This window comes from Siphateles boraxobius, unplaced genomic scaffold (genome assembly GCF_051911475.1).
Source record: "Siphateles boraxobius isolate OS27281-9 unplaced genomic scaffold, OSU_SipBor_1 54, whole genome shotgun sequence".
NCBI lineage: Eukaryota > Metazoa > Chordata > Actinopteri > Cypriniformes > Leuciscidae > Siphateles > Siphateles boraxobius.
The window spans coordinates 4,026,008-4,039,035 of NW_027509180.1; the positions used below are offsets into that span (position 1 = coordinate 4,026,008).

The 13,028-nt window shown below is 36.3% G+C and overlaps 5 protein-coding genes and 1 pseudogene across 12 annotated transcripts in view; 3 read left to right on the forward strand and 3 right to left on the reverse strand.

Moving 5' to 3' along the window:
• Nucleotides 1-13,028, forward strand: part of LOC143714418 (uncharacterized) — a 703,153-nt gene that overhangs the window by 643,229 nt on the left and 46,896 nt on the right. The window lies entirely within an intron of this gene.
• The window catches only part of LOC143714414 (uncharacterized), a 1,189,624-nt gene that overhangs the window by 578,622 nt on the left and 597,974 nt on the right, over nucleotides 1-13,028 (reverse strand). The gene's annotated exons all lie outside the window — the stretch shown is intronic.
• LOC143714417 (uncharacterized) overlaps nucleotides 1-13,028 on the forward strand; it is a 438,587-nt gene that overhangs the window by 378,610 nt on the left and 46,949 nt on the right. The gene's annotated exons all lie outside the window — the stretch shown is intronic.
• Nucleotides 1-13,028, forward strand: part of LOC143714434 (uncharacterized) — a 429,922-nt gene that overhangs the window by 344,997 nt on the left and 71,897 nt on the right. The gene's annotated exons all lie outside the window — the stretch shown is intronic.
• Nucleotides 1-13,028, reverse strand: part of LOC143714442 (uncharacterized) — a 340,300-nt gene that overhangs the window by 258,855 nt on the left and 68,417 nt on the right. The window lies entirely within an intron of this gene.
• The window catches only part of LOC143714376 (uncharacterized), a 30,389-nt pseudogene continuing 28,581 nt past the window's right edge, over nucleotides 11,221-13,028 (reverse strand).

Consider the following 13,028-nt stretch of genomic DNA (forward strand, 5'->3'; position numbering starts at 1 on the left):
CAGTATGCACTAAACATACACTACGTGTGCAATCAGGGACGGCCAGTGTCATAGGCGGAATAGGCAAATGATAGGGGCACCACTCAATAGGGGCGCCAAAATGAGAAAACGAGTGTTTTTTTTTTTTACTAACAATATTTTAAAACCATTAATTTGAAATACTACAAAATAAAGCAAAAAAAAACTCCATAAAACCTTAACTAAGTCCCCCAACTCCGGTCCGGCTGATCAATCTTCCCCCGCCAGCGAGTGCTTGAAGTGCATCGGAAACAGAGCGCGCGCGATGAGTTTACTGTTGGTAATTTGTTGTGTAGCATCGCCCCCATGCCGCATCCAATGTAGACATCATTGCTTTCGTTTGAGGGCACTTAACACACTTAAGCACCCCGTAGAAACGGGCCTGGCAGCTCGTGCCAGGTCTAGACATGGTGAAAGTTACCTGATTGTGACGGATGGCCGAATTACATGACACATTATAAATTAGCATTATAGTCTGCGATAGATACTGTGCCAAAAAGAAGACAAGAGGATAAAAGGGGATAAAGACAGAGATAAAGTTATGTAATGAATGAACAGTTTATCTGCATAGTAGAAAGATATATAATTTAATGGCAGTTATTTTTACCTTAAACTTTATGCTAACAATTGTTCTGAGTTCTCCAGAGGCCCCAGACAGTGTGATTTCTGACAATCATGTCAGTTTTTTAGACGCTATTAATTAATGTTTTACTCTACAGTTCTGCAGTTTTAAGGGGGGTATATGGCATTTTTTCAATTTATTTGCCAAAATTGTTGATGATATTTATATAGGCAACAGGTTTATTAAAAGTAGCAACATTTTATGTAAAATTCACATTAAAAAAGACATTTTGCAGTTTCATTAATGGTGAAAACATGAAACGTGCCATAGTGTAGTGGAAGATTGCTGCCATCAACTGCAAACCAAACACTTTTGCTATAGCGCTCAGTAAATAGTTTGTGTATGAATGACATTTGGATGATGACATCACTGTTTTATCTAGAGTGGCTATATATAAATGAACTAAATTAATATTTTTTTTACAACAAAAATAAACCATCATTGAACATACTTAAACTGGATGATGACACTATTTTCTTCTAGATCTGCTGTATAGGTGAAGCAAACTTTGCATTGTTTTCCTGTTATCTCTGTAAAGCTGTCTTGAAATAATCTATATTGTAAAAAACGCTATAAATATAAATGGGACTTGACTTGAATGCTAGATGTAATGCTCTTGCTGTTTGTGTTTAGGCTGTAATGTATATATATATATATATATATATATATTAGTGCTGTGCGTTAAACGCGTTATTAACGGCGTTAACGCAAACACATTTTAACGGCGTCAATTTTTTTTATCGCGAGATTAACGCTCTTTTTGGCCTAGCAAACAACACCACACCGGATAGCTAGACGGAAACAAAACAACAGGCACGCCGCACGTACTTGTTTGGGCTTGCGCGCCGGCCAAAGAGTAGTAGGCTAACGTTACGTTTTGAGTGGATGGCGCGAGCGCGAGACGCCGATCTAGAGACGTGCACTCTCAACGCAATAGAGTGCGGCGCGGGACTAGATTTGATGGCCGAGTGCGAGGGCGGGCTCGAGCGGTAATGCACTCACTCTGTGTGCGGATACGGGAGAATAAAACGATTCGCGGGACTCCCGCAAACTAGAAATATCTATGAATAAAACATTAAAACTAATACATTTTTATTCATATGTTGCAGAAAAGCAACAAGAACAACTAAAACAAAATAGAAACGATTTACAGGCCAGAGTTTCTTTTTATAACATGTTTGCAGCGTTGAGGGATGTAGCCAATCACAGACATATGAAGAAGCATCAGAAGCATTTAAAATAGACTCCCCTCACCGCTCAAAACAGACTTTTTGTTCAGTGCTGAATTCTGTAAGCTGGCAAATCCTCAAATTATAACAAACAAAGTGTATATATTATGAAAGATGCATTGTGCAGTCAGCTTCACTGATAATAACAGATGTGTGAGATTGCGATGAACTGATGTCAGCTTTTTAGGAATTATTAAGGGAGCGCACTTTGCGCGCATTCAGTCATGCCAAACCATGCACTCAGTAGCCTGCTTGCTTTTATATTATAACAGTGGTTTGTGTGTTAATGCTTTAATAACAAATAATTTATCAGGAGCATTTATGCTGATGTGTATGGTGGCGACACGTAGGCGAAAGTATTTGGAGGTAGCCTACAAAAAAAAGAGTGTATTTGCGGGCGGGAGCGGGACAAAAATGTTGCGGGCGGGAGAAAGTAACATAGAAAGTAGTTGAGAACGTCAGTTATAACGACCCACGTATGAAAAAAATTGACGGGTTTAAATCGGGCTTGGGCTCATAATTACAGTTTATGTGTCGGGCCGGGCTCGGACACAATGCGCACGCGGGCTCGGGTCGGGCTTGATTTTTTTGGGCCCGATCTAAGCTCTATAATGGATGACTTCAGACAGAAGCACATGGATACCACAGCTAAGAACAAACTTAATGCTGATCCACTTTTCCATGTTGATAAGAGCATTAAAATTAGAAAAAATAATGAGACAAATAGAAATCAAGGGACATTTAGAATCGATAAATCGATTAATCGCGAGTTAACTATGGCATTAATGCGATTAATCGCGATTAAATATTTTAATCGTTTGACAGCACTAATATATATATATATATATGTGTGTGTATATATATATATATATATATATATATATATATAGGCTAAATAATCATGAACACCATTACGGGGTGAAATGGGATGTGATGCATGGGGCACCAGGTAAAATCTTGCCTAGGGCAGCCAATTGGTCAGGGCCGGCCCTGAGTGCAGTAAACATTGTCACATTGTCACAAATATCAGTTTTATATGTTATTTCTGTAAGATAAGCTATATCGGTCGCCGATATAGCTTACATATATGGAAGTTAATTTTCTCTTGCAACATTAATACGTTTTTATGTGACTGAATAATAAGTACATTTTAAAATGTTTTGTCTTATTCACCATCCAATAAAAGGTACCAGACAAATACTTGTATTTATCCATTAAATAAGTTGTTTTTGTTTTACCAGGGTCAGTTCAAACTGAGTTCAGAGATGATCAGTTGTGTGTGGGTTAAGATTCAGTTCCTCTTCTTTCTTTCTTCTTTAACCACACATGTTTCTCTAATAACATCTGGTTAAACTACCTGAGTCCTCACACTCAGAAATAACTCGTTTCCAAACCTCAACAGTGAGTTCATCGCTCTGAAAATATTACTGAAAATATGAACCGGTAGTCACACTAGCTCCATATTGCTAAATTAAAACTAGACCAAAGGTTATTAAAACAGTTCTGAAAGCGCTAGAACTCAAAGCCAGAACACAAAGAGGACAAAAGACAACAATTAATTACAATTTATTTGTTATAATGTAAAAGACATTGAACGTATTAATAATGAATGAAACCATTAGGATTCAGGTATATTAGATTGATATTCCGCTGTTCATGTGGGGTTTTGTATAATTATTTGACTGATTTGTTCTTGTTCACAGAGGCATAAAGTTGACTGCAGTTCTCTTGAGCTCCAGCTTTTGCTCCTATGATGGAAGCATACGTCACTTTATCATCGCAGCGAACCTGAATGAACATCACAGTTGTTTTAACCCACAATTATTACAGCATGTTGTTTGAGCTCAATTCATGAAGAACTGCATATAATCACACACATCAAGAATAACTGCATAGAAGAAGAAAATACAAACTAATCGTCACTAATCTGACGCAGACTTGCGGTATCATACAAATTTGTTTAATCTACTTGGGAAAATAATTTCAGAGACAGACAGAATAAAATCAAATGTTTACAATTTATTGACCAAGTAATAATTCAAAATCCAATTCATAGAATAAACATTAATATAATCACTTGTATGAAATTAATAACACACATGACAGTTTAGAAGAGATCAGCTGATCAGAGCACTACATGATGATTATATCATCATCGTCATCATCATCTGATCACATTTACTCTTACTGTTCTTGCCATAACACACGGTTACAGCAGCCAGAGAAAAACTAACATTAAAACATCAAGAGTCAAACTGCCCAACTAAAGCAAACACTGATCACCATAATGGTGACATCAAATCAAACTATTATTTTCAATAAAACATCAACTTCTAAACCTATGTCAATCTCAATAAGAGCTTTTCCACACATATGACAGAAGTAAATCTGGTTAGTAATAAGTGAGGCTGGTAATGCTGTTTGTGGAGTTGTTTAATGATGTTGGAGTCTGACATCAAACAAATGTTTAGACGTCAACCCAATTTTCATTTTCAACCAAACTTTGACGTCTAAATGATGAAGTTCATGTCCAATTATATACGTCTTAGTTTGTGCTTATCTTGGCGAAAGCCGAGTACAAATCAGCATGAAGTTTTAACATTACTCTCGTATAATGGAAATCTTTCTAGCTGGGATGAGCTCATATTGTGGCCATAATGGCCATAAAGTGCGCTGTGAGTTACACTTTTAGCTCACTGTGACTCACATTGTGATCATATGGAGAGAACACTGTGAGATCAGCGTGTTGACTGGGAGTGTAAATGAAAATAAATCTGGCCTTTTATCTGTAAAAAAAAAAAAAAAAAAACTTTTTAATCTAAACTTGGTGTCACTATTTCTTCAGGGGGATCAGAGTTTTTTCTTTTTTTTCTGAGAAGAAAATAAAACAGCCTCTATAAGTTTTTGCTATTTTAAATTTTTTTGCAAATTTGCTCAAAACTCACCAGTATTTTATTGTAATATTGTAGGCATCTCTATTTCCTCTGGGTGTTTTGAGTCCTTGCTCCCTGCAAAATAAAAACATCGACTGTCCTCTCGTATAATTCAAAATAAAAGCATTGACTGTCCTCTCGTATAATTCAAAATAAAAGCATTGACTGACCTCTCGTATAATTCAAAATAAAAGTAGTGTCTGTCCTCTCGTATAATTCAAAATAAAAGCATTGACTGTCCTCTCGTATAATTCAAAATAAAAGCATTCACTGACCTCTCGTATAATTCAAAATAAAAGAATTCACTGACCTCTTATATAATTCAAAATAAAACCATTGACTGTCCTCTCGTATAATTCAAAATAAAAGCATTCACTGAGCTCTCGTATAATTCAAAATAAAACCATTGACTGACCACTCATATACTTCAAAATAAAAGCATTGACTGTCCTCTCGTATAATTCTAAATAAAAGCATTCACTGACCTCTCGCATAATTCAAAATAAAAGCATTCACTGACCTCTTATACAATTCAAAATAAAACCATTGACTGACCTCTCGTATAATTCAAAATAAACCCATTGACTGACCTCTCGTATAAATCAAAATAAAAGAATTCACTGACCTCTCGCATAATTCAAAATAAAAGCATTCACTGACCTCTTATACAATTCAAAATAAAACCATTGACTGACCTCTCGTATAATTCAAAATAAACCCATTGACCGACCTCTCGTATAATTCAAAATAAAAGAATTCACTGACCTCTCGCATAATTCAAAATAAAAGCATTCACTGACCTCTTATACAATTCAAAATAAAACCATTGACTGTCCTCTCGTATAATTCAAAATAAAAGCATTTACTGTCCTCTCGTATAATTCAAAATAAAACCATTGACTGACCACTCATATAATTCAAAATAAAAGCATTCACTGACCTCTTATATAATTCAAAATAAAACCATTGACTGACCTCTCGTATAATTCAAAATAAAACCATTGACTGACCTCTCGCATAATTCAAAATTAAAGCATTCACTGACCTCTCGTATAATTCAAAATAAAACCATTGACTGACCTCTCGTATAATTCAAAATACAAGCATTCACTTACCTCTTATATAATTCAAAAAAAAGCATTCACTGACCTCTCGCATAATTCAAAATAAAAGCATTCACTGACCTCTTATACAATTCAAAATAAAACCATTGACTGACCTCTCGTATAATTCAAAATAAAAGCATTGACTGACCTCTCGTATAATTCAAAATAAAAGCATTGACTGACCACTCATATAATTTAAAAATAAAAGCATTCACTGACCTCTTATACAATTCAAAATAAAAGCATTCACTGACCTCTCGTATAATTCAAAATAAAAGCATTCACTGAGCTCTCGTATAATTCAAAATAAAACCATTGACTGACCACTCATATAATTTAAAAATAAAAGCATTGACTGACCTCTCGTATAATTCAAAATAAAAGCATTCACTTACCTCTTATATAATTCAAAAAAAAGCATTCACTGACCTCTCGCATAATTCAAAATAAAACCATTGACTGTCCTCTCGCATAATTCAAAATAAAACCATTGACTGACCTCTCGTATAATTCAAAATAAAACCATTGACTGACCTCTCGTATAATTCAAAATAAAACCATTGACTGACCTCTCGTATAATTCAAAATAAAACCATTGACTGACCTCTTATATAATTCAAAATAAAAGCATTCACTGAGCTCTTGTATAATTCAAAATAAAACCATTGACTGACCACTCATATAATTCAAAAAAAGGAATGAACTGTCCTCCCGTATAATTCAAAATAAAAGCATTCACTGACCTCTCGGATAATTCGAAATAAAACCATTGACTGACCTCTCGTATAATTGAAAATAAAACCATTGACTGACCTCTCGTATAATTGAAAATAAAACCATTGGCTGACCTCTCGTATAATTGAAAATAAAAACATTGACTGACCTCTCGTATAATTCAAAATAAAAGCATTGACTGTCCTCTCGTGTGTGTTTTTATCATGATTGTAGATTGATCAGATCAGATTAGTGTGAATCATCAGATTGTGTGTGTCTCAAACTCACCAGCTCTTCTTGCACAGATGATCTGAAGAAGAATCACAGTAGGAGCAGCAAACACTGCTATCTCAACAATACTCACTATCACTGCAGGAAACATGAGAGGAAGAAGAGAAACTGTACATGACTGAAGTCAAGGGTATTACACTATCAACAGTTATTGATGAAGCATTTACAGACTGACTGATAGTTTAATGTTATAAAGCTGTCAGTATAAATGAACGTGTCGTACCTCTGTATAATAATCCAGCAGTTTCTGATGCTGTATCAGCTGGATCTGTGGATCACGTCTGTTAGTTCAGTTCAACACATAATGTCACATATACACAACATCATCATCACATAATACTCCAGCTTCACATCACAGAAATGATGAATATGTGCACGAGTCTGTCATCTATTATCTTCTTACTTCAATCTCAACCTGTCAGGAGGAGAATGACTATCACCATTGACCAAAAATAAATGTATTTGTTGCTTTATTCATTCATAGATATTCATGTTAAGTGAGGTTCTAGCACTCTTGCATTTCAAAGTTTGCAGAGACATTAAAATGTGGAATATCTATTTATTGAAGGTATCTAAAACATATAACGTTTCCTGTGTGAAAACATTCAAATGCAAAAATATTGAGGAATCCTTCGAGGTTGATGTGTGTGACCAGTGGCGTTTTTAGGCATGGGGGAACCGGGCAGTCGCCCGGGGCGGCATTTTTTCATGTAACATGGGGGGCGGCACGAGCAGTTAAAATAAAAAAATCCTCTGCGCCGCGAAGCGGTTTTCTATTATCTATCATTTCACTGTGTGGGGAATTGCCAAATTGGCGCCCGTGCTTGCTGAGAAGGTGCCGTGTGTGACGCCGGTTTCACACTGCACGCGTTAGCAGCGCGTATTTTTCATTTCATTCATAATATTATAAATACAGGCCTATAGTTCCTGCAAATTTTTGTTTTTCTGAATTGTGTGAAATGGCTAATAAAAATAAGTAATACAAAACAATTATGTGGGTCACCTCACCAAGGTGAATTGGTTTATTCTTGACTTCTGGCCGTGACTCGTGATGTGAGTGACAGTGTTGGGGGCGGGGGTGGGGGGGGGGGGGGGGGGTGGGGGTGGGGGGGGGGGTCTCTTGATTGTGGAGTGCCAAATAAACAGAGATGGACAGGAAAAGGTCAAACCCATCAGGTGTGCACAATTTAGAAAAAAAAGAAAAGAAGAAGAGGTGAAACGAGCAAAAGATAAAGGTATGCAACTGTTCTCTCTGTGATATGATTATGGTATCCATGCCATGAATGAAGGGCTAATGTTAATTGTGGGTAACTCATCTCTTACGTTTCTTAGCCTTTTTGCTATGATGCTTGTTATGCTTATACAACAATAATTAGGTTTTAAGTCAACAAACACGACATCTAATTTCACCATAATATTGTGGTTTGCAAAAAAACTGTTAAAGTTCAGTTATTATTTATTTCCATCAGTTGGGTTAACGTTAGGCCCTGTAATTAGCCAATGGAATTGTCCAATCTGTAGGTAGTTTCAAGTCATGTATACTTTTCTTGACCTCAACTACAGCGGTAGCTACAATGACATTTTAATGACAAATTCAATTTGTACCTCTGTAGTTGAGGTCAAGAAAAATATTCATGACACAGTTATAATGGCCTCATGATGACAGCCAATGTTCTGTTCTTAGTGCAATAGTGTAATAATTACATTCTCTTTTGTGTGTTATCACATTTGTGTGATAATATTTGTGCTATAGAATATTTATTCTATATTTTATTTGTACATTTTAAGTTCTGATAACTTACACTGTCATAGTTTGTGCAGAATTGTGTCCATTGTCTTTTGGCAATGTTGGATGTAATGAAGGATTTGTTGCAATTGAGAAATATAATTTTCTCTTTATTTTATGTTGTTAAAATAAAATATGACTATTTCTAGTTAATTTTTTGATTTATTTATTTATTTATTTATTTATTTATTTTTGGGGGGGGGGGGGTGGTCATGTGATCATGAAGCGTGTGTAGGAGCTGCTGCTGTAGTTCGTTCATACACACCTGGATTCAGAGAGATTGCTGTGGTGTCTGGAGTCAGTGCTGTTGCTGTAGTTGATGTTACAACTATTAAAAACAAGATGGAAATAGAAATATGATTACACAATGTCAAGGCATTTATTTGACAAACTGCTATAGTGTAGAGCAGCTCCGTATCAGTGTGACGCTCAGTTCTGGGGCTGGGATGACATACTAACATGTAATTGTTTTAACAATTTGTTATAGCCTAAATAGTGCAATTAAATGATTGGTCACAGGAGGAAGTCACTAGAAGAGGTTGCTGTAGTTGATGTTACAACTATTAAAGTGAGTAACACTAGCTGTATATATCATATTTGAATGCATGAACATAATATATTTTAATGTACTTTTTACATTACGGGATTGTAGACCCCATACAACAGCCCAAACTGCTTTTTTGGACATCGGCCATATTGGAATTGGAGGATCAAGGGGTCCAGATATACTGGGTCATAAATATAAACATTCCTATGTGTTTCCCATGATCAATTAAGCTGAAAAAACATATCCAGTTTATATTTGTAACTCATGTGGTTCAAAAGTTATAGCCGGAAACCTTTTCAGGCAGCGGCCATATTGGATTTGGCCGCCATCTTGGTCCCGAGGGTCGCTGGCTCCGGCGCCCTAGCTAAATCATTTCGGTATGATCTGAGCTACATCTGTGCCAAATATGGCGCTTTTAGATGAATTTGCGCGAAATGACCTATTTATGTGCTTAAGGCCCCCAACTACTGGTCTGGTTTGTTAAAAAGGCTTCATTTTCTGTGGCTGAGTTAGTTCTGGTGAGGGATCCCTGAGAAACATCTGAGACCCAGAACTCAGTAATGTGCTGATGTCCCATTTATTAGTCGGTGTTTCCCCCCCCCCCCCCCCTTTCTTTGTTTGCACAATGTGTGTCAGCACAAGTGTTACAGTCAATAAACCGACACTTTGTTGACTCCATGAATGTCTCCTGAAAATTTTATGGAAGAACCCTTTCAGTGTGCATATGTTGTAGTCTTAGACCACCTATTCCGTTTCATAGCATACTGTTCTTCCTACACTGAAAATATGTTTATTACAGTGGAGAAAAACTAAAGCCAAATCCCTGTTTCCCCCCAATTTCACAAGTCTTTCTCTATTTTGTCACTCTCCTTCACTTTAAAAATCCAGGAAATGTTTATAATTAAAAAGAAGTGATAGAACAATATTTTCCACAGGTTCACCTGAAAAACATTACATCCACGTTGCATTTTTTTGTTTTTGTTGACTAAGTCGGTGGGTGAGTTGGAAGAAATTTTGGTAATGAACAATGTTTGAGATTTGTGCTGTTTGCTTAACTAATAGATGGTTTTGTGTTAAAATTAAACACAAAAGTCTTAAAGAATTCAGTTAAACTGAACTCAGAAGAGCACATTTCTGTTTCTGACTATTCCGTCAATGCAATTGACAAACTACCAATGACGATAGTTGACAGAATTACAAAGCTGTCATTCCAAACTACTGATGCATGCATTCCTGCCCACAGGTGTCAAATATTTTTTCGGTGAACAAAAATGTGCATGCTTGAGCTTGTCAAGTTTATCACTTGCGAATGATTTCATTGTTGAATAATTTCCAGGTCTCAGTTTCCACCAACATTGTCAGCATGATTACAGTCCCCATGAAATTAAAACTGACCGTTTTAATTTTGTTAATGGAATATTGCAGTGTTTATTATAAATAAATTGTCCATGAACACATTTATGTGCCCTTGTAATCTTTACCGAAAAACATTAACTTCTCACCCTCCATCCCTTCCAGCTACCTGCCACTCACATTAATTAGCAAATGACAATGATCCAATCAATTCCTGATGGAGGTTCTATGAATTTCAATTTAAAATGGAGGTTCTGTCCAGGATACATCGCCACGCTACTGTTTGAGCTACGGGAATTATATTAGAATTATCTTCCATCAAATCTGTAAAGATTGTAAAATCATAGATGATTTAAAGTTTATCCTGGATTATGTCCGTCACAATGAGGAGAAATAATATTGTGTTTTTACAACATAGTCTCACTCCCTACTCGTCAAATGTCTGACGCATGGACAAGGACCCCTGGCGTCAAGTTTCAACGAAAAAGGTTGACATTGATGTGTTTTTCGACACGGGGGTCCGTCAGATAGACAATCATTAGGTGATGTACAAGAGAATGGAATTAGAAAGTGATGTAGATTACAAACTAAACACATTTAATGACAGATAAAAATTTGTGATCAGCTGTTCGAAAACAACTCCAGAGAGGATTCAGAAACTGATTCTAGAAAACTCCATGAGTCGGTCAAATGAGGATGATGTTCATACACACCTGGAGTCAGAGAGATTGCTGTGGTGTCTGGAGTCAGTGCTGTTGCTGTAGTTGATGTTACAACTATTAAAAACAAGATAGAAATATAAAAATATCATATTTGAATGCATGAATATAATATCCTTTGAGGTTTTAATACTTAAATTACAGAATTATTAATTATAATTCAGGCTGATTTTACTGTGGTGGGATCAAACCAGTGAGACTGATGTGTGTGACAGTGATCATGTGATCATGAAGCGTGTGTAGGAGCTGCTGCTGTAGTTCGTTCATACACACCTGGATTCAGAGAGTTTGCTGTGGTGTCTGGAGTCAGTGCTGTTGCTGTAGTTGAAGTTACAACTATTAAAAACAAGATGGAAATAGAAATATGATTACACAATGTCAAGGCATTTATTTGACAAACTGCTATAGTGTAGAGCAGCTCCGTATCAGTGTGACGCTCAGTTCTGGGGCTGGGATGACATACTAACATGTAATTGTTTTAACAATTTGTTATAGCCTAAATAGTGCAATTAAATGATTGGTCACAGGAGGAAGTCACTAGAAGAGGTTGCTGTAGTTGATGTTACAACTATTAAAGTGAGTAACACTAGCTGTATATATCATATTTGAATGCATGAACATAATATATTTTAATGTACTTTTTACATTACGGGATTGTAGACCCCATACAACAGCCCAAACTGCTTTTTTGGACATCGGCCATATTGGAATTGGAGGATCAAGGGGTCCAGATATACTGGGTCATAAATATAAACATTCCTATGTGTTTCCCATGATCAGTTAAGCTGAAAAAACATATCCAGTTTATATTTGTAACTCATGTGGTTCAAAAGTTATAGCCGGAAACCTTTTCAGGCAGCGGCCATATTGGATTTGGCCGCCATCTTGGTCCCGAGGGTCGCTGGCTCCGGCGCCCTAGCTAAATCATTTCGGTATGATCTGAGCTACATCTGTGCCAAATATGGCGCTTTTAGATGAATTTGCGCGAAATGATCTATTTATGTGCTTAAGGCCCCCAACTATTGGTCTGGTTTGTTAAAAAGGCTTCATTTTCTGTGGCTGAGTTAGTTCTGGTGAGGGATCCCTGAGAAACATCTGAGACCCAGAACTCAGTAATGTGCTGATGTCCCATTTATTAGTCGGTGTTTTTTCCCCCCCCTTCTTTGTTTGCACAATGTGTGTCAGCACTTAAGTGTTACAGTCAATAAACCGACACTTTGTTGACTCCATATGAATGTCTCCTGAAAATTTTATGGAAGAACCCTTACAGTGTGCATCTGTTGTAGTCTTAGACCACCTATTCCGTTTTATAGCACACTGTTCTTCCTACACTGAAAATATGTTTATTACAGTGGAGAAAAACTAAAGCCAAATCCCTGTTTCTCCCCAATTTCACAAGTCTTTCTCTATTTTGTCACTCTCCTTCACTTTAAAAATCCAGGAAATGTTTATAATTAAAAAGAAGTGATAGAACAATATTTTCCACAGGTTCACCTGAAAAACATTACATCCACGTTGCATTTTTTTGTTTTTGTTGACTATGTCGGTGGGTGAGTTGGAAGAAATTTTGGTAATGAACAATGTTTGAGATTTGTGCTGTTTGCTTAACTAATAGATGGTTTTGTGTTAAAATTAAACACAAAAGTCTTAAAGAATTCAGTTAAACTGAACTCAGAAGAGCACATTTCTGTTTCTGACTATTCCGTCAAT